The 23605-nt window shown below is 39.2% G+C and overlaps 1 protein-coding gene and 1 long non-coding RNA gene across 5 annotated transcripts in view; one reads left to right on the top strand and one right to left on the bottom strand.

Annotated features, from left to right (window-relative positions):
- KLF7 (Kruppel like factor 7) overlaps positions 1-23605 on the bottom strand; it is a 390342-nt gene that overhangs the window by 340412 nt on the left and 26325 nt on the right. The gene's annotated exons all lie outside the window — the stretch shown is intronic.
- On the top strand, positions 870-21799 carry LOC106729272. 2 transcript variants are annotated; one of them, XR_001365656.2, is made up of 3 exons: positions 870-880; positions 9853-9856; positions 21685-21799. It is a non-coding gene; the product is annotated as an uncharacterized LOC106729272 (long non-coding RNA). The 2 variants fall into 2 exon arrangements; XR_004320023.1 differs by lacking the exons at positions 870-880; positions 9853-9856 and adding exons at positions 8308-8318; positions 10188-10192.

The following is a 23605-nucleotide window of genomic DNA, read 5'->3' as shown; positions in this document are numbered from 1 at the left end:
GAAACAACAGACCAGTTCATAAATATATTTTTAGGTAAAAGCAACTGTTTGTGTTTGTGAATAGACAATCACCTTCTGGTTTCCTGCAGGGACAGATCATCTATAATTAGAGATACTGCAGGCCAGGAAGAGTTTGTCAGGTAACAGTTACAATACTGAAAGTAGACACTGAAAGGCGATTTTCTTAGACCTGAGTGACAACTCTCAGAACCACTGAACTGAAGCCTGCTGCCTCCTAGCCTGTGCCATGAGCTCTTGTCCTCTGAGAGCCACCCCTGCGTGGAAGTCATGATGTGGATGGCAGGTAGACAGCGACCCTATGGAGAGAAATTGCCTTTAACAGAAACAAGGTTGGGCCACCATCAAGGTCCAGCTTGAGGAATATCTGCAAGTGAAAGGATTTTCACCCACCAGATCAACTGGTATTCTTGGTGGAAACTTACATCTGAAAATATATGGAAGCCAAAACTCAAAAATGCCAAGAGTAGCCTGAGAGCTGCAAGGCAGTCTTCGCTTGGCTAACACACAAGTGTGGCCTGTTTGTTAGTTTGTTTGATCAAAATATTTTACATAAAAATTCAATCGTTGGTTTTTCAGTAAAATCAGAAGATCTGGCACCACTGGTCCTATTTTTCCATGAGAATGGAGGAGTGGCTGTCCCCTTAGATGGATCATGCCCATTGTGGTTTACCAGTCCCCACCACTCCCTGACACACACCCAGCCCATGTCATTGATTTACTTGTCTGTGGCTTGTAAGTCTTTAAGTTATATACCTCTTTGTTCTAGCTCAGAGAACTGTGATGCACACATTTATTCTTTAGCAGCCACAGAACTCAGCAAATTTAAATAGCACTCCAACTTGAGGAAGGGGAGAGCAAGGTTTACAAGCACTAATTCTGATTTATCTCTTTTCCTTTCACCTACACTTTTCCTCCATTGTCTTCTTTCTTGATTACAACTTCCCATAAGGGTTTTAAGCATTATTTGAGTTAAAAGTTCTCTCTAAGGCATCGAAAGTTTTGTTAAAGAAAGTTTGAATATAAATCTATATTTAAAATAACTAAATCAGACTAATGGAAAGCCCATTGAATTAGGAAGCAGAAAACCTGGGATTTTATTTAAATCTTTCCCCCTGATAAACTCTGTGGTATTAAGTAATCCACTTAAACCCTCCTTACCTTTTAATATCCATAAATAAGAGATAATAATACTTGTTCCCTCTACCTCACCGGGATTTTGTAACAATAACCATAAATCAGAAGACATCTGAATCTGCAGAAGAATATCCTATAAAGACCAAGACAGCATTACCATGATGCAGCATTGGATATAAAGTGAATATTAAAGTGTTATTTGAAGTGGACTTTATGAAAAAGGAAGCGGTTACAATATAATCATATCTTTGGAGAATACATATCAAAATGTTAATGGTAGTTATTTCTAGGTAATGAAATTTGGGATAATTTCCCCCTTTGGCTTTTACCTAGTTTTTACTCTCCCTATAATGAACATATGTTAGCTATGTAATAAAAAATATAATAAACAATAATTTAAAAGACAGAGATTGGGACATAGAAAATAAATCTCTTTACATTTTCAATTTTAATGAACTTTAATCACTGATTTCAACTGCTACCATATGTAAAATTTCTTTTTATAGTAAGTATTGGTCATGTTAGAAACCTGAAAATTGAAATATCCTGAGAAATATTTTTTAATATATTGCTAACTAGCAAGGAAACTGGACTAGTCAGGTGAACTTTAATTAGCTGTTTTGTGCCTTCCCCTTCCTAGTATTTATCTGATCAGCATCAATTAGGCAGGCTGATCCAAGCACTGCAAGTTTACATTTCTTTTCTTTTCTTTTTTTCTTCGAAGTACAGTCAGTTTACAGAATTATGTTACAATTTCTGGTGTAAGTTTAAATTTCCGATTCCCTCTTTTATTACACACAAGGCATGTGTAAACTGTGCCTGTGTTTTCACATAAGTAATGTAGGGTTTCTAATTCTTAACATCCTACAGTAAGTTTGCCCTTTGTAGAGAAACTGTCACCATATTCCCAGGTCGAGTATCACTGTAGACCAGTGGTTCTTAACTGAGGATGGCACTGCTCCCCAGGGGACGCCTGGCCATGTCGGAGCACACTTTGGATGGTCATGCTGGGGGACGGATGCTACTGCTACCCAGTGGGTAGAGACCAGGGGCTACTCCATGCTCCGTAATGCACAGGACCGCCCCCACAAGGAAGAATTAGTAGTAATGGGTCCAGAAGTCTTGCTTAAGTAAAAAATACCCTAAGCTCAGATATAGTATCACGAAGGTATTTGTGGAGTCACAGGGATGAAGGTTATCAACTTTGTGCATTATAATCAAAATGGAGGGAGGAAGGACACCATCTAGCAGATGTAAATTACCTTATAATTTGGTATTTCACAAAATATTTACTAGTCCTTTTCATAGTAGCCATTGCTTACAGTCAAATGAGATTATTTCTTCTTAAAATCTCACTTATTTGAGCTCTGTGGAAGGTGACATCACAAAGAAAAATCAGGGAAAGAGTTGTCAAGAGCTCAGTTTGTCACTGTTTACATTACTCTCCACCCAGGAAGATGAGAGAAAGAATGAACTCAGTGCTTTGCTGGAATAGAATGAAACACACACTCTCAACATCAAACATGCTGACAAGACATCACTCCTTTCAAATTCAGAGGGAAAATACTCTCAACAAGAAATGTGGAGGCTTGGAGTTGTATAAATAAAACTTTTTTAAAACTTATTCTGAAAAACAATATCCTTAACAAAGGAAAATCAACTCTAAACCAGAATTTAAAAAACACACAGGTGGAAGTAGAACAAAAACAAGAAGATACATTTAGACGCAGATGCTGTAACTGTTTTCCTTTGAAAATCACTCTCCAGAAATTTCCCTAATTAGGCAAATAAAAGGGTTTTATATGCCTTCTCAGATTTGTTTATTAGTGTAGATCATTGTTCCTTTTTTGCTTGCAAACAGTATAAACGGGCCTCCACCAGTCAAGGAATTATTCAGGATAAAAGTTAGCAAGTTATTTCTGAGGTGAGAACTTTTACTCACTTTTAAAAATCTTCTCACCACTCTACCCAGAAGTAAGTTATGAAGTAACTGGAAAAGGGAGAAAAGACTTATGGAGCCTTTGCCTTTATTGTCGTTGAGCTGAATCTTTGATATTCATTATTAATATATTATGCTCATAATAGTCATTATAATCAAAATTCATTTGCCTGATTATTCCCTTTTTGACCCCTAGGTCACAGAGCATCCTATTTATAATTCTGGTTCAGAAGGAAATTAAAGAAGGGCAAGAGCATGAAACAGCCTCATTGCTCCGTTGATTAACAAGCTCGTTAGGCCTCACTCTAGATCTTTGGTGCAGCAGAGAGAGGGAGCTGAACATGCAGGAGAGGTCGGGGCAGAATGTGGGCCGAGTGTGTGTTACTGGCTCTCCTGTAGCTTAGATACCAGATACCAAGAGAAAAAAATAGATATAAGGACTAATGAAAGTCCAATAAAATCCACTTCAAACCATTACAGAGCAGGGTCAAGAGTCCTGGGGAGAATCCAAAAAGGGAATTGTGTGACAGCTAAAATCAACATCTCTCCTGGCAGGTCCCATTGCTTTACTTTGATTGGCACCCAGCTCAAGAGCCCATCACACTGGTTCATGGCGCTCAGTCCACAGGGCTGCTTCTCCCAGACTCCAAAGACATCTTCGCTGATCCCTTTGTCCCCTCTGGCCCAGTCAAAGATGTCAAAGCTGACACAGGAAAAATATAGGAGGAGGAGCGGGAGGGGGAGAGAGATGGAAAGGGAGGGCAGAGGTGATCATGGAAGCACTCATGAAAACATGCATGGGAGAAAAGCCCATACTACTAGACTGATCCTGTCTTACTTCTAAATAAACAATTGGAAACACTTTATAGCTAGTAGCTAACTTTGAGTGTTTACCATGTGCCAAGTTCTTTATAAACACTTAGTGTATATTATCCCACTTAATCTCCACATCAGCCCTCTGTTGTTTGTACCACTATCATCCCACTTTACAGATAGGGAAACTAAGACACATTTCCCTGGTTACATAGCTAGTAAATCACAGACTTGGAAAAGGAATCCAGGTGCTCTGATTTCCGAGCCCATACATGCTCCTCGCTGCCTTCTTAGCTTCTCTGTTTTCCAGTACTTATACTGGATGGCCATTGCTACATCCTGCATTTTATAAGAGAAACTGAGAAACAGAAAGGCTGTGTGACAATCCTACAAACCATGATGCAATGAGAATCCAAGTGTCTAATGCCCCCATTATGTTTTTCTGCAGCTCTGGTCACATTTACCCAAATAATTTGATGAAAAAAATCCCTGGAACCAAGCCTAGTTCAACAGGTACGTTAGCATTATCAATAAATAGAAGACAAAACACAAATGGAGATAATATACCCTTTATGTCATCTTAGTTGTTCTCTAATTATTTTCTGTATATGAATGTCTGAAATTGCAACTGTAAGTCCCTAGTATATTCACATGAAGTATGCTTGAAAATTTCTGGTGAGATGAGTCAATTAATCTATTAATCAACCCACGTTCATTGAATGTCTACTATTAGGTGCAGCAGGAGATGAAAGGTACTAAGATAAATGGAACCCTAACTTCCATTTAATGGCAAATAGGATAAACTAAATACTTTAAAGATCAAGAATAAAAGCATTCTCCCCTTCTTCCTTATTAAGAGAACTCGATCCTATTTGAGGTGGCAAAGTACTCAGTTAAAAATCCTTCTCTCTTCCAGATTCCTTTATGGTTAGAGGTGGCCATGGAAATCAGTGCTGGCTAATGGCCAATGAAAGCAAAAATCACAGGGTGGAGCTTCCACAGTACTATCTCCCCAGGCTTCATCTTCCCCCTTTATCTTGCCTGGTGGTGGAGCCAAGGTGACCAAGGAGCAGCGGGAAGGAGCCCAGGTGCTTAGTGACTTCCTCAGGCACCAGCACCTGCTCTGGACTGCTCTGCCCAGATTCCTCATTGCAGGAATCTTTGTCTAAGCCAAAGAAGCCAGGTCTCTCTTCCATGCAGCTGAACATAATCCTAACTGATGGTAACTGCTTATTGGTTCTGTCTTTTCTCTCCCCTTACTGATATTGAGGAGCACATGTCTTCTAATTTCTGCCTATATGGCCACAGGCAGAGATGTCAGAGGGAAAAAAAAGAAAAACCAAAAGAGATACAATAAAACATTACTAATTGCACATTATTTAAATTTTACAGGTTTGATTATTTGGGGAAATTATTTGGAAGGAAAACAGTAGACTTGTTATAACATTTTTTTTCCTGCAATGTCCTCCCATCTGTTTAAGTTTCACACCTCATTTTGATGAAATCACTGTTCGTGTTATTTCCTTTCCTCTTCAAGTTTCTTTAATATGAGGCTTCTGAATGACCTCCCACTAGACTTTTCCAGTCAATTTTAATACTATTTCTTGCTCCAACGCTAAACTACCATGACATCTAGGATCTTCTAGACCATAATAGATTGAAACATTATATAATTTATTTTACAGTTGAAATCTTTATTACTACTAAATCATAGCTGTTCCACTAAAAAGTTTTCATATAACTTCAGGGCCGGAGTATAGCTCAGAGGTTGAGGACATGCTTAGCATGCATGAGGTCCTGGGTTCAATCCCAGGTACCTTCATTAACCCATAAATAAAAATTAAAAAATAAAAATATTTATTTTAACAAGTAGTGCAGCTTTATTTTAAAAAAAAAAGCTTTAATGTAACTTCTAAGGAGTTCACTAAAATAACTGCTCAAAAAGTACTGCTAAAAGAATCAACATGCTCTCTCAAATGTTTGTTCAGATCATATCCTAGGCATAAGTTAGTCAGCCTTACACTCATATAGTAAAAGCAAAAATATTTAAATCAAACTCAGTATTTTTTAAAACTTAATGTATTTTTTAACTTCACAGAAGTTTAAAAAGTTAAAAGGTTAAAGAATGCTTTTAAACACCTCACAAAGTTGTTATGTCAATATAGATTCTGCTAAATCTACAGTCAGTTTATTCATATATCTCAAGTGAAAACATCATCTCATTTTGTTTAATTGCCTCATCACTGAGAGAAGAGTTGGTTTGGGATTAGGAGTTGTCAGAATGATTGCTTTATTTAACCCAACTATGAATACTCTTCACTTTTTAGTGTCTGAACCTAACTTTTAATTTGTTCTTAGGGAAAAAAAATAGTCCAAAATAAACTTACTAAATGAAGAACTAAACTCAGAAGAATTTGCCTGGCATTTATTCAAGTTATGCAAACTCATAAATAACTGGGAGATGAAGTTTGGGGCTGATGAATTGCTGCATAGCATGGGAAATTTATTTTCTAGGACCGTCTCTGGGTTTCAGATGCCTAAATTATGTATATCTCTTAAATACAAATGACTGCACGAGCCAGTTGGCTCCAGCTTTTCCTCTCCTCTCCACTGCCATTATTTGGGATTTCTTTCTCCTTCTATCTCTCCTCTCCACTTCTCCTTCCCAACTAGAACCCTTGTGCTATTGCAAGATAAATCTTAGGGACAACAGAGGAGGAAGCAAAGGAAAATGTCAGGGAAGGAGAAAGAGTAAAACTTCATCACTTATTTCTTCTGTCCTTTCTGTCCCTTATAACTTCTTACATCACCTGCTTGGGGCCAGGATTTGGGAAACCCTCCTGTAACAGCACAAAAGATCCTTCATGCTGGAGAGGCTGTGGAGAAAAGGGAACCCTCCCACACTGTTGGTGGGAATGTAATTTGGTGCAGCCACTATGGAGAACAGTATGGAGATTCCTTACAAAACTAAAAATAGAGTTGCCATATGATCCAGCAATCCCACTCCTGGGCATATATACAGAAGAAACAATAATTAGAAAAGATACATGCACCCCAAGGTTCACAGAAGCACTATTTACAATAGCCAAGACACAGAAGCAACCTAAATGTTCATCAGCAGATGTCTGGATAAAGAAGATGTGATATATATATATGATGTGATATATATATATATATATAATGGAATATATATAATGGAATACTACTTAGCCATAAAAAATTAAAATGCCATTTGCAGCAATATGGATGGACTTAGAGATTATCACACTAAGTGAAGTAAGTCAGACAGAGAAAGACAAACATTATATGATAGCACTTACATGTGGAATCTTTTTAAAAATGATGCAGATGAACTTATTTATAAAACAGAAAGAGACTCTCAGACATAGGCAATAAACTTAGGGCTACCAAAGGAGAAATGCAGGGGAGAGATGTATCTGCTAATCCCTAATTGAGTCTTGGATCAGCAGATAAAAACTATATACAGAATAGATAAACAACAAGATCCTACTGTATAGCACAGGGAACTACATTCAGTGTCTTGTAATAACCTATAATGAAAAAGAATATGAAAAAATATATATGTATGTATAACTGAATCACTATGCTGTACATCAGAAATTAACACAATACTGTAAATGAACTAAACTTCAATCTTTTAAAAAGTGAATATTGAATAAATAATAATCCTTCATGACCTGGCTCTTGCATTTTCTGGTGTAATGTCATGGCCTCAGTGGACTAATTCCCAGGAGGACCCCTACCCAGCTCTGTTTGAACATCAGTCCAGATTGGGTTAGGCTTCTCCCTGAGCCCCAGGATGTTCATTCTTCCTGTGTACTTTTTCCCCATTTAACATCTTCCTCTCTACACAGTGAGCAATTGAAGAGCAGAAAATCTTTCATCTGTATTTTCGGGGCCTAGCAGCCTTGCTCAGTGACTGGTTCAAAAAACCCAATGGTGCTCAAAAAATATCTGTTGTAGCATGAACGGACGGCCCCAGGACTTTTCTAATTGCTTATCCCAGAGCCTTTGCTCTGGCCCTCCCACTCCCTCACCTTCCACTGGAAGTTACTCTTCCCTGGTAAAGAAGGAAGATAACGTTAACTGAGCTACCCTCCTGAAATGGAGATAAAGCTACTTAGGTCCTTTTCCTAGCCAGAGATCCCGAGTTATCAACTATGTGTACCTTTGTCTTTAAACGGGAAAATAAAGGGGGTGACAGGGTGTTACTATAGAGGCCCAGACTTTCATTAAATGGGTGGCACTTTTTAAAAGAACAAAGGTGAAGATATGGTTACAGATAATAACAGCCAACAGCCAACATTCAGGCAGCCTTTACTCTCTCTAGATACTAGTGTAAATACACTATAGTTATTGTAACTTTTCATTTTTGAATCAACTCTATGAGGTCTTGGTGTTCTCCCTGAGTTAGAATGCAGACCACTTTCTCTAATCCATTAATATCCACTCAATAGAACATTACCAGGCCTTAAAAAAATAAACATGTATATTTGGAATCTAAAAAACTGAACTCATAGAAACAGAGAACAGGCAGGGGTTGGGGGGGTGAAATGGGTGAGGGGGTCAAAAGGTACAAACTCCCAGTTATATAAATAAGTCTTGGGGATGTAATGTACAGCTTGGTGACTTTATGTGTATATAGATACTATATTACGTATTTGAAAGTTGTTAAAAGAGTAGATCTTAAAAGTTCTCACCATACACAAAAAAAATTGTAACTATGTATGATGATGAATGTTAAGTAGACTTATTGTGGTGGTCATTGCTCAATATACACATATAGCAAATCAAGATGTTGTATATCTTAAACTTATACATTGTTAGTGTCAGTTATGTATCAATAAAATTGGAAAAAATAGAGCTGCTTCCAAAAGAAAAAAATAAATAAATAGGTGTGAGGACTAGGTAAGATCCTAAAGACATATGTATATAATTAGTGGGAATAGTAAGATTAAAAAACATATACCCCTATAGTCTATAGCCATATAAACATATCGATGAAATAAGGACTGGAAGGAATGTCCAAAAAATGAGAGCACTTGGGTTGAAATCATGAGTAGTGTCTTTTTTATAAATTATTATTATTATTGTTTAAGACATAAATTTAAACTGTAAATTTAAAACATACTTCTAATGAACTGGACCTATGCTTCAATGAATATCAGGACCAACTCAGATCAGAGACTCAGAGAATTCTTAAAATTCTTAACTTTCCTTTTGCTTTTTACTTTTATCCATACCTTTCCTCCCAAATCCCCAAGCTGAGTACTAGTTCGGACATTGAGAAGAGTGGAGGAGGGGAAGGAGGAGAATTAACTCTTGTTGAGCTGGGTAGGAAAACTGGGGGAGGGGCAGGGAGGGGCAGGAGGTGGGGAGAGGTGGGTATCTTAGCCTCAACTTCCATCTCTCCATCAGCTTCCACCCTATTTAATAGGAACAACAGATGTTGCCTCCATCTTTTGTAAAATAGTACATAAACACATCTTCAAGTCCTTCCTTTCAACCAAATCAGCACCCTAAACCCTGCTTATAAGGAAGTTCTGGAGTCACTAGCAGCAGGATCTACTACATGGAAGGCCCCAAGAGACTCTATGGGACTGTAGCCTTTTTCTAAATTGGAACAGAGGAGAGAAACTCAGATCAGAAACAACCAGAGTGTCAGTAAAGGAGTTAGTAAAAGCGCTCTTAGCAGAAAACCAGTGAGGGAAACTCTAAAGCTGACGAAAGATCAAGACCTATTCCAACTTAGAGATTTCAGCTGGCAGGTTTGGCCCCCCATATCTCCTGTCCCCAGATCCCCAGACTATCCACCCACAGAACCACGTCCCCCAGACTGTCCTGCCAGATATTGATCCCACTCCTGCCAAGCTTGACTGGCTCAGAAATGTGAGAATCCCCTCTCCCAAAACCTGGCTGGAAAGGGAGGTAGAGGGTAGGTCAGGCCAAGGCTGCCCAGGAGATGATCTGGTCCTGGCTTTCTAAGTCAGAACAAACTTTCCCAGGAAACTACTTCTCAACCCTGCTGATCTCTTTCTATTGGTCAGGCAGATTGTAAAGTTGATAGGTTTCTGTGGGCCGGAGAGATGAGCCTAGTCTAGGCAACTTGCTTAACGGTTTCTATGGGAAAATCCATAGTAAGCACCAGAGAATCAATTACAAATGAGCCTCTAGAATCTAGCTACCTAGCTGCTCCTAACTGGACCCTGATCATGCGGTCAACGTGAGTGAAGGAGTTGGGTGGCAGAGTTGGGGGGAGGAGAGGTCATTGCCCACAGGCTTTCTGCAGAGTTTTCATTTTTTATTGTCATGGCCTTTTCCTTGCCATAGTCTCCTTCCCAGCTAAATAAATGCTTAAACAGAATTTTACTATTTTTAATTCAGATTTCTTTAAATAGGTAATAAAACATTACAGGTATATTTAAAGTCTCCCCAAACTCCTCCCTGGTTCATTCCTGTCCTCATTCTGCAGGGTAACCACTGTCCTGAATGTGGTGTTTCTCATTCCATACATGACAGTAAACTTTCACTGCATGTGTATGTATCTATCAGCAACATATACTTTTGTTTGGCATATTTTCAAACGTTACATAAATGGTACTCCGGATTTGCATCTCTTTCACTCAGTTTTTGCTCAATTTTGTTTTTGAGATTTATTTTTATTAACATGGCTCTAGGGAATTCATTTCTAATTGCAGCGTTCTATTATGTAAATATATCACATTCCTACTATTATACTATTTTCTATTACCATTTCTGTTCATTTTATAATTCAATTGTAGTATTCTGTTATATAAAGATATCATCATCTGTTTCTTAATTCTCCTGAGGAGTGGAATAGCTGGGTAGTAGAGTATGAACGTTTTTAACTCTAAAGAGAAATTTGGTAATGCCTAATAAAGCAGTTGAACCAATTTATACTCCTGCTAACACAGATTGAGAGCTCCTTATGTTTCACATCCTCAGAAATGCTTGATATTGTCAGACTCTTTAAATTTTGCCATGTGGTAGAGGTGGTATGTAATATCACGTTAGGCATGGTATTTATTCACAGATTGAAAGAAAAAATTTTCAAAATGATCTTATTGATCATTGGTTCACAAAGTGTGGTCTGGAGACCCCTGGAAGACCCCTGAGACTTCTTCAGGCAGACATCAAGGTAACAGCTATTTCATAACAGCACCAATTGCTATTTGCCGCTTTAACTCTCATTCTCTTACAAGAGTATGACAGAGTTATCTGGAGGCTACCTGAATGTGATGCTGCAACAGACTGTACCATCATCGAGCCACCTTCTATTAGGCCCAACATTAGGGAGATTTACAAAAATGTAAAGCAATACAACTCTTCTAATTATTTTTGTCTTGGAAAAAATGATTATTTCTCATTTTAAAAATATGTTAACATATAATGGGTTTATTATTGTTCTCACATAACTCATAAATATTTTTAAATGCTTCCATTTTAGTTTCTAATGTGATAAATATCACTAGATATGACAAACATATAAACAAAAGCTCTCTGAAGTCCACAATAACATTTACAAGCCGACAGGGACTTCCAGATACTAAAAAGTTTGAAAGTTGCTGTTTTAGGGCATACTCTTTTATTGTTACTTCCCACTTAAAGTAATGACAGCTGACTTTTCGAGGGTGCTGCCTGTGATGGGCCATAATGCTACATGCCTGAAGGTCACTTTCCTTTCAACCTTCATGATACTCTTGTAAAGCAGATGCTGTGATTGGCCCCACCTGAGGGAGAATAAGCTGAGATTTGGGGCAGATGAAGGACGTGCCTGAGATCAGGAACTGGGACTGAAGTCCAGCCTTGCTGCCTCCAGAGACCTCCCTGCCTTTACCATCACAGCTACCGTCCTCTGCTCTTACCCGCTCCAGCTCTCTTCTCTTAGTCATTCTCTGAGTCAGCCATCTTGAAACTATCTGCTCATCTTTGAATCATCCTCTCCTTTTTCCCTGAAATGCTCTGAATTCCCTTCCCAAGGCAGCAGAGGCAAGAGGCTCTAGGGCTGGCTTCCTAAACGTGGCCAGGCCCCAGGTTTCCAGGCAGCAGATCAGGAGCCAAGGGAGACATGCACGATGGAGGCCTGGAAACAGACCCTCCAAAAGGGCGGTGCTAAGAGGGAAAATATTTGCTAGACAGGTTCTGGAAGGAAAGATTTGCAGAGGCCCAAAAATAGAAAGGCAGATCCTTTACCTCTTTTTTTTTTTTTTTTTTTTTTTTGCCTCAGGCCCAATGCAGAGGAAGTGTTATCATCAGACCTGCCTATTAATCATATCCACCTCTTAATCTCTGTTCCCTCTCACTGATTTTCTTCATTCAGCAAATACAACGGTGTAATAAGTGGGTTGTGATGGGTTAATAGTAACAGCTAACTTTTATTGGTGTGAAAGGATGCAGGTACCTCAAAATGGGGGCTGCAGAGGAAAATGGGAGCCAGCTCATGAAGGCTTGGGATTTTACATGGAAGGTTTAAACAAGGGAGCAACATGCTCAGATTTGCTTTTACAAAAATCCTCTTGCTTCAGAGTGGAGAATGGGTTGCAGGGGAGCGAGGTAGGGGGCAGAAAACAATGGGGCCTGGAATTAGCATAGTACTAGTAGGAATGGATGAAATCAGTGATGGAGAGGCAGGAAGCAAAGATGTGGATGGTTTATGGAATGCCTAGAATTACCCCCATAGCCTCCTAACTGGATTTCCCATCACCAGACATTTTTCCCTTCCAATCAACCCTGGGCATCACCACCAGATGAACTTTCTTTAAATACCACTTACCCATTGAGGAATCCTAAACAGCCTACTGCTTAAGTGCACTGGCAGTAGGGCCAAACACCTTGGATTCAAATCCTACCTCAGCCACTTTATTGCGTCCAGTTTCTTCATCTAAAAAATGAGATCCTGAAAATGGTGTTTACATCCCAGGGTTGTTATGAATCAATATATATAAAAGCATTTGCATCAGTACTTGTGTATAGGAATCCTTCAATAAAAAATTAATAGTAATTAATAATAATAGGTATTTCTCTACTCAGAAATCTTCCATGGGGGGTGGGGCAAGGTAAGGGTATGGGATAAGAGATACAAGCTACTAAGTATAAAATAGATAAGCATCAAAGATACACTGTACAGCACAGGGAATAATAAACATTATTTTGTAATAACTTTTAATGGAGTATCATCTATAAAAATACTGAATCACTATGCTGTACTCCTAAAACTAAAATATTATAAATCAACTACACTTCAATTTTAAAAAAGAGAAACTGTCCGTAGAAAACTTTCTATTTCCATTTGCTAGAATGCCAAGGATTGCCTCTCCAGATCCATCATAATCCAGGCTGACCACATGGCTCAGCCTCATCTAGTTACTATCCCCCAAATATGTCCCCCAAATATACCAAATATAGCACATTTCTATCTCAGTTAAGCTGTTTCCCTCATTTCAAATGCCTTTCTTTTCCCCATCTACCCTTCCACTCCTCCTGTCCCTTAAATGCTTATCATCACTTCCAGAAAGATGACTCCAAATGCAGTGACCAGTGACCATAGCCAGTATCATCATTTTCCCCCAAGCATGTCATTCCAACCAGGAGGTTATCATTCCAAATAACTCACAAAGCCACTCATGCTCCTACCTGTCACTGCTATCTAAATGCTAAGCACTCACAGAAAGCCCAGAGCATAAACTTGTCCTTCCCATGCTTCATGGAGCACTATGGATGCCCCCAGAAGCCCATAAATAAAAGATAACTTTGGTACAAGTTAAGTTTTCTTAAGGACTATCAGCTATAAAATATTTAAAGGTGCTCTTGGGCTACTAAACCAAACTAATGTTGTGAGTTAAAAAGAGATAGGACCAAAAGTATATGAATTAACTGACCAAAATATATTTTAGGGGATGCAAAGTCTTAGTCTTGCCCTAAGCAGGACTTCGTAAAGCATATGTGACCTGTGCTTCGTGTCTTGTTTTCACAGCTTCATTGAGTTACGATTGGAAAAAATATTCTGCATGATATTGAAGTGCACAATTTGATAAAGCTCACATCTTTTTAACCATAAAGCTCTATAATAATCAGCATTTGTGTCAGGCTACTTAAAATTCTTATATATTCTCAAATATGATAGTGTAATGATAAAATCAAGTTTGCCTACTTGTGAGTGAGGCCTTCCACACCTGTAAGTTACTAGCAATTCTCCTTAATTGGGAAAAATGTATTCCAGAAAACAGGGGGATTTCTTTTTCAATGAAAAATGATAACTTTGCATTTTTTAAACCAGCACACTGCAGACACTTGCTTTGCCTTTGGCTAGAAATAAAAGATGTTTGTCTAAATTGGGTCCCTCATTAACTATAACCTCTCTATAGCACTGCACTCAGCTCAGTGGAAAGTGTTTGGAGAGACAGAGGAGAACTTCTCCCCATGCTGTCAGAGAGATTCAGAGAGGATAAGAGGGAGAGAGTGCATCAGAGTGATACCAAGAACCAGACCCCGGAACATATTTTCTTTTTACTGATTCACTTATTCAACCAACATTTACTGGGTCCCTGTTTTTAACTGGGCTGCATAGCCTTGCCCCATCACCAATTTACAAAATATTTTGAGACAGAAGACACGAATGTTCAGCCCTTGCAGTGACCCAGCAGGCAGGTGCATCTATGAACTGTAGGAAGCCAGCTGCTGGGGAGTGAGAAGGAGATGGTAGTGGTGAGGGACCCTGTATCCTACATACATGCTTCCCCTACTCCATCATGATGGCTCAGTCTGTGTGGTTTGGTTTCTGGCTCAGTTTCCCAGATTCTTAACTTCTCAGTATTTTCTCCTTGAGAATATCCCTTCTGGGACTGAAATATTTCCATGAATTCTAGCCTGCTTAGATGAGCCCCATTTGTTAATGCCAAGAACTGGCTCTTATTTCCCGAGCCCATATTTCCTGGCCAATGTCCAGTTGCTGGCCAATGACTCATCATCCAAACTTGCCTGACCATTAAAAGTCACCTTGGGCCCTTGTCAAAATTATAGATTCCTAGTCCCTGGCCCCAGCCTATTTGAATTAGAAACTCTGGGGGACAGTAGATTTTCCACATGAGGAAACTGAGGCTCAGAGAGGTGAAATTATAGGCTTAAGTTCACACATGTGAGTGCAGAGCCAGGAATAGAACCCAGATCTGGTCAGGCCCACCTTTTTTGTGTGTTAAAATTAGAGAAATGAGAGGGTATAGGGCCATATTTGCATCAGCCCCACCCCCTTTCTTCAATCACAGCCTCTTCATTCCCTTTCCTGGGGTCATACACTTCCTCAGTTTCTTTGAGAATGTAACCCTGTGTCACAAATTCTGATGCCCACGATAGACAGAAGGGTAATGACTGAAGCAGGCTGCAGCAGCCCAGATGCAGCATCTGTGGAAGGTACAGTCTCTAAAAAAAAATTGGAGTCCTTTCATGTCCAAGCTCCTACCTGCTGGTCCTAGTCAGCTCCTACCAGCTGTTTCCCAGAGAGAAACTTTGCTGAAAGATCTAGATTATTCAGGCAAAATCTCAAAAACGTCCCCTGCATGATCATATTACACTATATAACACTCCATCCTAGAGACTTGAGAGAGACACTGTGAGGTTAACCTTGAAGAAGCAAGTTGCTGTGATATGAACCGCCTGTGGAGAGGGCCACAGCAGGGAAATGCAGGTGGCCTCTGGGTGCTGAGGGCTTCAGTCCTACAACCACAAGGAACTGAATCCCGCTAACAACCGTGGGAGCTTGGAAGACAATCCCAAGTTCCAGAAGAGAAAGCAGCCCAGCCAGCATTTTGATTGCAGCTTTGTTAAGTCCTCCACCAGAGAACCCTGCCCGGGCTCCTGACCTACAGAAATTGTGAGATGATAAATGTGTGTTGTTTTAAGCTGCTACGGTTGTGATAATTTCTTATACAGCAATAGAAAACTGATACCCTCTCCTAGGCCTGCCCTTCTCAGGGAGTACTTCAAACTCCAGAGGTTCCTGCTCTCCATCCACCATCAACAATTCCATCCCTAAATGCCCTGATCTCAGCTGGCTGTCAAGAGAGGAATTAACTTGGCAAATTGATTTACTATTTATGATTTACTACCCCTTTGCATTTTGTAAGAGAGAGGTACTGGATAAATCAAATGTATGACTGATTCAAAATGATGAAATTTCAGAAAATCATGCAGAAAAGTAGAAGTAATTTGGTACCTAGAGATTGTCCCAACCGGCCTCAAGCCACAGTGTAGTCCTCACCTAGGAATATATCTAGTCCAGCCAAAAACACTCTAAACAATGGGACCAGGAGCCAGAAACTGCATTGCCACTTATTAGAAACATAATAAGGAGAAAGCTTTAGTGTCCTTCTCTGTCAAATAGGGGCGAGACCCACCCTGCCTGCCTCACATGGCTACTGTGAGGATCATGCCAGGGGGCATATGTGTGTGAGATAATGGGAAATATACATCAGTCTCTGCCCCCAGTGACTGGCACAGAGCTCCTGAAACCCTTATGATTTCCTGGGTGACAGGAGTGTCTTTTGTTCTAATGAGGTGACTCTGGGTGGGCTCCTGGATAAGGCTGGTCCCCAGAAAGATCAAGCCATGATTAGAAGCTTGGAATTTTCAGCCCTGCCCCCCATTCTCTTGAGAAGAAAGAAGGGGCTGGGAATGGAGTTAATAATTGATCATATCTACATGATGAAGCCTCCACAAAAATCCCAATAGTATGGAGTTCAGAGAGCTTCCAAGTTGGTGACATACCCCAACTCCATGGGACCAGAAGTTCCTGTGCTTGGGACCATCTCAGACCTTGATCTATTTATCTCTTCATTGGCTGTTCATCTGTATCCTTTGTCATATCTTTTCATAAACTAGTAATTGTAAGTAAGTGATTCCCTGTGAGCAGCTTTAGCAAATCAATGGAACCCAAGGAGGGGGTTGTGGGAACCTCCAATTTACAGCCAAATCAGACAGAATTTGTGGGTGACCTCAGGACCTACTACTTGTGATTGGCATCTGAAGGGGGGCGGTCAGTCTTATGGTACTGAGCTCTTAGCCTGAGATAGTGTCAGACCAAGTTAAATTGTAGAACACCCTGCTGGTGTCAGAGAATTGCTTGGTCAGGGGGAAAAACCCACACATCTGGTGACCAGAAGTGTCAGAAGGGCTGTGACTGTGATAGTCTTGTGAGAGTAAAGGAGAAACACAGGGAGGGGAAGACAGGGTTTTTCTACTTGGTGTGAAAGCACTCTGTCAGGAAAAAATATATTCACAAAAATAGACTGAAGCGATGAAGCAATCACAGATAAATTAAGCCAAAAAGATCCCGGCGCACATTCTGCTTTCAGCCCTGCAGCCTCAGCACTGATCTTGCCTGTGTCTGTTGTCAGGCGTCCATATCCTTGCCACCTCTCAGTTTCAGCCAGAGGCTGACATTCACTTTCCCAGCCCCCATGCAGCTGACGAAGGCCAGGCAGGGAGGGCTGAGATGCTGCTCCTCTCACATCCCAGCATGTGACTAGCGAGAGAAGAAGAGGCCTGCAGGAAGGTCACACGGATGTCAGGGGAGTCCCCCCACACCAGACCAAAAACGGCCCCATCAAACTCCCCAGGCTCCAAAACCAAAATCATCCTTACTGAGTCTGAGACTGCTGAGTCCTTCAAACCCGGGCAGTCAAGGCCCTGAGAGTTTGAGAACTCTGTCTCACCCAGCAGGGCTCCTCTGTGTCCAAATCCAAATTTCAAATGGCAGAAGCAAGCAACCACTTTCTTCTGATGTCTCTATGGCTTAGAGCGAAACATACACCAGGCAGAGTTTTATTGGATTTAAATGGACAAGAGAAAAAGTAAGAAGAAAAGGAAGAAGATGATTTACCCTCCTTATAGTCAAATAAACATAAAAAACCATATGAGAAGAAATAATAATGGCTTCCCATTTTAAAGCCAGAGGTTGAAGGCAAGGATTACATGACTGACTGGAGGAATGAAAAAACTCACATTCTGCAACTAAACTGAATTATTAAATTACAGAAATTTAATAATAATAATAATAATAATAATAATAATAATAATAATAATAATAATAATAATAATACAGCCATAACAATACCAAACATTTACTGAGTTTACCCTGTGCCTGGCACTGTGCTAAATGTTTTCCATGCATTCTCACTCAATCCTCACAATGACACTGAAGGAAAGGTACTGTTTCTGTCCCAATTTAACAGATGAAGAAACCAAGGGTTGGTGAGTTCAGTGATTTATACAAGGTCATGCAACTAGCAAATGGCAGAGCTGGCTCTTGAAGCCAGCTGAGCCTGCCTCCAGAGCCTGTGCTCTCCATCATTATGCCATCTTGCCCCCTGAAAATGGATATGCACAACATGCCCCTACTTCCCAGAAGGGCCAAGGAGGCTGAACACAAATCTGCCCCCTCTACAAGCTCAAGCCCCCTCTGCCACACATACTCTTCCAAGAACCTCACCAAACATGCCTGAAGAAGGGATTCTCTCCCTGGCTCCCCAAACCTCACAGTGACCCTCCCCTCTTCAGAGAAGAGATAATAAGCCCCACACAAGAGCTGCTAATCTTAACATTAGCATCAACAACACTGGTACATTTTTTTCTCTAGAAATAAAATATTAATTTTATTAATATTTTAAATTAGTAAGCAATAGAGACTGTGAAGCCAATAAGTTTACAGTAGCATGAATAAAAAAGTACAGGTCAAAAATATTAAATGTTTGCAACCTGAAATTAATATTCAGTGCATTGGGAGAATGTACAGTTAGGCAGAAATGAGGGTGAAAGCAATAATTAAAACATTAGTAGCCTCTGTGTGGCAGAGAAGAAAATCATTTAGATGGCACATGGAAGCCAAAAAAAGGTCAGTGCTGGGTTTAATGCTGCCTTCTCAGAGCCGCTGTTTCACAAAACACATCTAGTCCTTCGTGCTGTGAGTTTCATGGATACAGTTGGGAGGTATACTTAATTATAAAGAAGGAAGGGAGGAAGGAAGGAAAGGAAGGAAAATCAGAAGAGTGGAATAAGGGGAGGGGGAAGAAAGGAGAAGAAGAAGAAAAACAAAAATGTGGACTCTGAGTTAAATCCAACGTGGGCAAATAAAATCGGTATAACAACAAAAAGATTTTTAAGTTTCCAGATATAAAAACTCATGAATCTATACATTTAAAAATACAAAACAAAAAATATTGTATATTTTTATGTTTGCACTCTTGGTACCAGAACTTGGCCTGTAGTTAAGAAAACAGCAATGTTTAAGGCCACACGAAGGAGTGGAAGAGCGTGGTAACAGAATATTATTTTTGGATGATATTTGTGCTTTATAGGTAAACTAAATAGCAGTTTCCCAATTTTGAGCTTTCATAATAATAGCTATTATTTATTGAGTGCCCTGTGTATCCATCTCTGTGCTAAACACTTTTTGTAATAGTCCATTTGATTGAATCTTCCCAATAAGTCTACCAGATAACTGTAGTTATTCTTATTTGTACATGAGAAAAACTGAAAATGAGAGAGGGTAAGTTGCTCAAAGACATACAGATAATAAGAGGCAGAGCTGTTCATCAGTACCAGCTGCATGTGACTAGACTGCTCTCAAGCCTGCTCCATCCTAAGCAAAATCATCACCACCACCAGCACTTATTGAGCAATTTACATAGAGTACAATTTTTAATCCCCACCTCAGCTCTTTGAGGTGGTAACTATTGTTATACCCATTTTACAGAAGGAGAAATTAAGGCTCAGCAAGGTTAAATAATACCCAAGATCACCTAGCTAATAAGGTGGTAAAGTTGGCATATGAACGCAGACAAGCTGACTCCATATATTAAATCTGTGCAGGCTTCAATGTTCTGTGCATTTCAGAAATACGACGAACACTTTAAAACACTGTTGTACAAATAATACAGAACTAGTGTTTCAATAAACGTTAATAAATGGTTTGTTCCACTGCACTCTGAACATGAGAATTAGCATCAAAATCAGGTCAAATTCAGTTACAGCTAATTTAATGCAGAGACCTATTGGGTGTGTTTTATATTCGTTTTCTCATTTTGATGGAAATATGCTATAATGAGTCAATTGTAATAAATTGCATTAATAGTTTATTGGAGTTAGAAATAAAAGAGCTGATGCTTAGTCTTACTATCTTTCTAAAGCAACAGCGAGTTAAGAAATTAAGAAAAATATTCCAAAAACAGTAGGGGAGGCTGCCTGGAAACCTCTCCTTCTACAGGCTTTGAGGTACACGCGTATTTGCAGACACACACCTGGGCTATTAGGTCTTGGCAACTGGCTGGGATTTTAGGTATATTTGTCTGGCAATAGACAGGAAGAAATAATGAACTTTGAAGAGCTCAGCAAATCTTTCTTTTCCACTCTCTTCCTGTACTTTAATTTTCACAATAAGTTGGTTAAGTTATAGGTGTTTACCTAACAACTGAGAGGTACTCTAGAAAAGAACACATTTTATAAAACATGAATTAGCCAGGTTTAGATAGACTGTGCTACGTTAAAACATGACCCAGCGACTCATTCAAGAAAGTTTAATTTCTTGCTCATGCAGAGTGTTCTGTCAACTAGACCACTCCCCAGAGCATCCGTCCTTCATATGGGGACTCAAGAATCCAGGCTGCTTCCATTGAATGGCTATGCTATCTCAAGACATGGTCTCCAAGATCACAGCAGCAGAGAAAGAGAGGGAGAGAGGGAAGCTGAAGGATCACACACAAACTCTTAAATGCTTTGGTTGAGAAACGGTACATGTCATTCTGCTTACAGCTCAGTGGCCACTTTGCTTAAAGGCTCATGGCCAAGAGGGCCTGGAAAAGAGGAAAGTACACGCGTATTTGGCAGGTAATAAATGTCTCTGACATAGAGCATTATATACCTGTTTTCTTAATACTACTATGACCACTACTATTAATACTAACACTACAACTAATAATAATACATACACTTACCACAACCAAAGTCTGTTTGTGTTATTTATCTTTTTCAAGGAACAAACTTTTAGTTTCATTAATCAATTCCACTAAGGCTATTTTGCTTCATTAATTTTGTCTTTATCTTTAACCTGATGTAAATATTTCTACTCTTTAGGATTTTTGTTGTTCTTTTTATATCTCCTTGAGCTGCATACTTTCAACCTTTCTTACTCTTTAAAAGAAGCTTAAGGCTATAAATTTCCCTCTGAATGCAACTTTAGCTATTTTTTATAATTTGGATATGTACTACTTTCATTGTGGTTTCATTCTGAATATTTTGCAATTTTACTCTGACTCTCTCTTCATCCAGAAAATTAACTATTTAGAAATGTGCTTTGTTGATTTCCAAATGTATAGATTTTGAGAGACTCTCTTTTATTGTTAAATTATAATTGTATTACATTTTAATCAATTAACATGGTACCACCATAAAAAATTGTGGTTGCCAGGGGGACAGGGGGTGGGAAGGGACTGGGATTTCAAAATGTAGAATAGATAAACAAGATTGTACTGTGTAGCACAGGGAAATATATACAGGATCTTGTGGTGGCTCACAGAGAAAGAGAATGTGACAATGAATGTATGTATGTTCATGTATAACTGAAAAATTGTGCTCTACACTGGAATTTGACACAACATTGTAAAATGACTATAACTCATTAAAAAATGTTTATATATTAAAAAAAATACCACCTATATGATATCAAAAAATGTTTAACTTGTTGGCAGGATGTAGCTCAAGTAGTAGGGTGCATGATTAGCATACACAAGGTCCTGGGTTCAATCCCCAGTACCTCCTCTATAAATAAATAAAAACCTAGTCATTTCCCCCAACAAAAAACAAACAAACAAAAAAATGTTTAACTTGTTGAAATTTCTTTGGCTTGTTTTGTTTGTTTTACTATATTTATCTCACTTTTTAAAGCAAGGTAAAGAATTACCCAGAGAGTTTTTACAAAATAACCATAGTCAAATATTCCTCCAAACTACTGAGTCAGAATCTCCAGGGGAAGATCCAGACATTGTATTTTTACCTGCCCATTCAAACCCACCACAGCAATGACTCTCACGTACACCACTGGTTGAAAAACCCTTATTCCAACTATTCTGTAGATTTGGAGTTTAAGGAATTGGGAGATTAGGAAAAGACTACAGGAAAAGCAGATTAGGTGGTAGTGGAGATGAAGAATTCTGCTAGCTCATATTAAGTAACTGTATCTATTTCGTCTTTGTATCTCATTTATCTTTATATGTGCAATGCCTGGCACAGAGAAGGCATAATGAATGTAGATGGTTAGATGACTCAGTAGTCACCGATGCAACTGTGAGTGCCACATAATGATAGCTAAAGATCCTGTGTAACAGATATAAAACCCTATTTCATCTTCAGAAGTAGCAATGGTTTGTGAGAAGGTTGACATTTACACTACTTTTGTATCTTCTCACCATGCACAATGTTGAGTACAGAGTAAATACATCATAAATATATCTTAAATGTAATTTATGAACATGTGTAGTAGTTTCCTACTGCCACTGGAGCAAATTACCACAAACTTAGTGACTTAAAACAACACAGATTTATTATCTTAGAGTTCTAGAAGTCAGAAGTTTGAAATGGCTCTCACTGGGCTGAACAATATAGGGCTACATTCCTTTCTGGAGCCTCTAGGAAAGAATCCATTTTCTTGTCTTTTTCAACTTCTACAGACTGCCAGCTTCCTTAGCTGCTGACTCCCTTCCATTTTCAAAGCCATCAATTGCAGGTCTTTTTCATAATGCCATGTCTCTTTTTCTAACTTTTTTGACTCTGCCTTGTCCATTTAAGGATTCTTGTGATTACATTTGGCCCACCAGATAATCCAGGATAATCTCCTTATTTTAAAGTGAGTTGATTAGCAACTTTAATTTCATCTCCAATCTTAATTCCCCTTGCCATATAACATAACATAGTGATAGGTTCTGTGAATTAAGACATGCACATCTTTTGGGGGACCATTATTCTGTCTACCATAGCATGTAAGACCAAAAACCAAAAACCAAAACAAAACAAAACAAGGGAAGAGGAATAAATGACAATGAATGAACAAAATGGAGTGGTAACATTAACAACAATAATAAGATTACAAATATGTAAGAATTAATGCATTAGACTATAAGAATCTGGAAGAAAGAAAAAGAAAATCTCTGTTCTATGCTATTCCAAGCACACACACACAGAGTAATGGCTTGGTTAGCTGATGCCACAGCTGGAATACTACTGTTTACTAGTTAGACAGACTAAACAAGAAACGAATGACATGTTTGCTAGCTATTGCAATTTTATAGAAAAAGTTCCCAAATGCCTTTCTTCCTGGCAAAGCATTCTTTTCTTGCCCGTTCCCTTCCAGCTCACCTCTAACATTTCTGGAAAATTTCTAGGAGAATGGATAAAAGTGTTTTTTTTCACATTTGCCTTCTCAGCTTAATCTGTCACAGTGCCAGGATGGATGGTGACTGTCCAAGTGCACTCCCAAGACAGCACCGCTGGCCTGAATAGGAGATGAAGGCTGGTCAACACCGCCCCCTCGTGCAGAGAGGTAGAGAAGTCATTCCCTCTGGCTAACCAATCAATTTGCTGGAGGAAATTTCTTGGCTAAAACTCCATGGAAAA

This window comes from Camelus ferus, chromosome 5 (assembly GCF_009834535.1).
Source record: "Camelus ferus isolate YT-003-E chromosome 5, BCGSAC_Cfer_1.0, whole genome shotgun sequence".
NCBI lineage: Eukaryota > Metazoa > Chordata > Mammalia > Artiodactyla > Camelidae > Camelus > Camelus ferus.
Note: the sequence above shows the minus strand (reverse complement) of the source record. Positions and strands in the feature narration are given on the sequence as shown.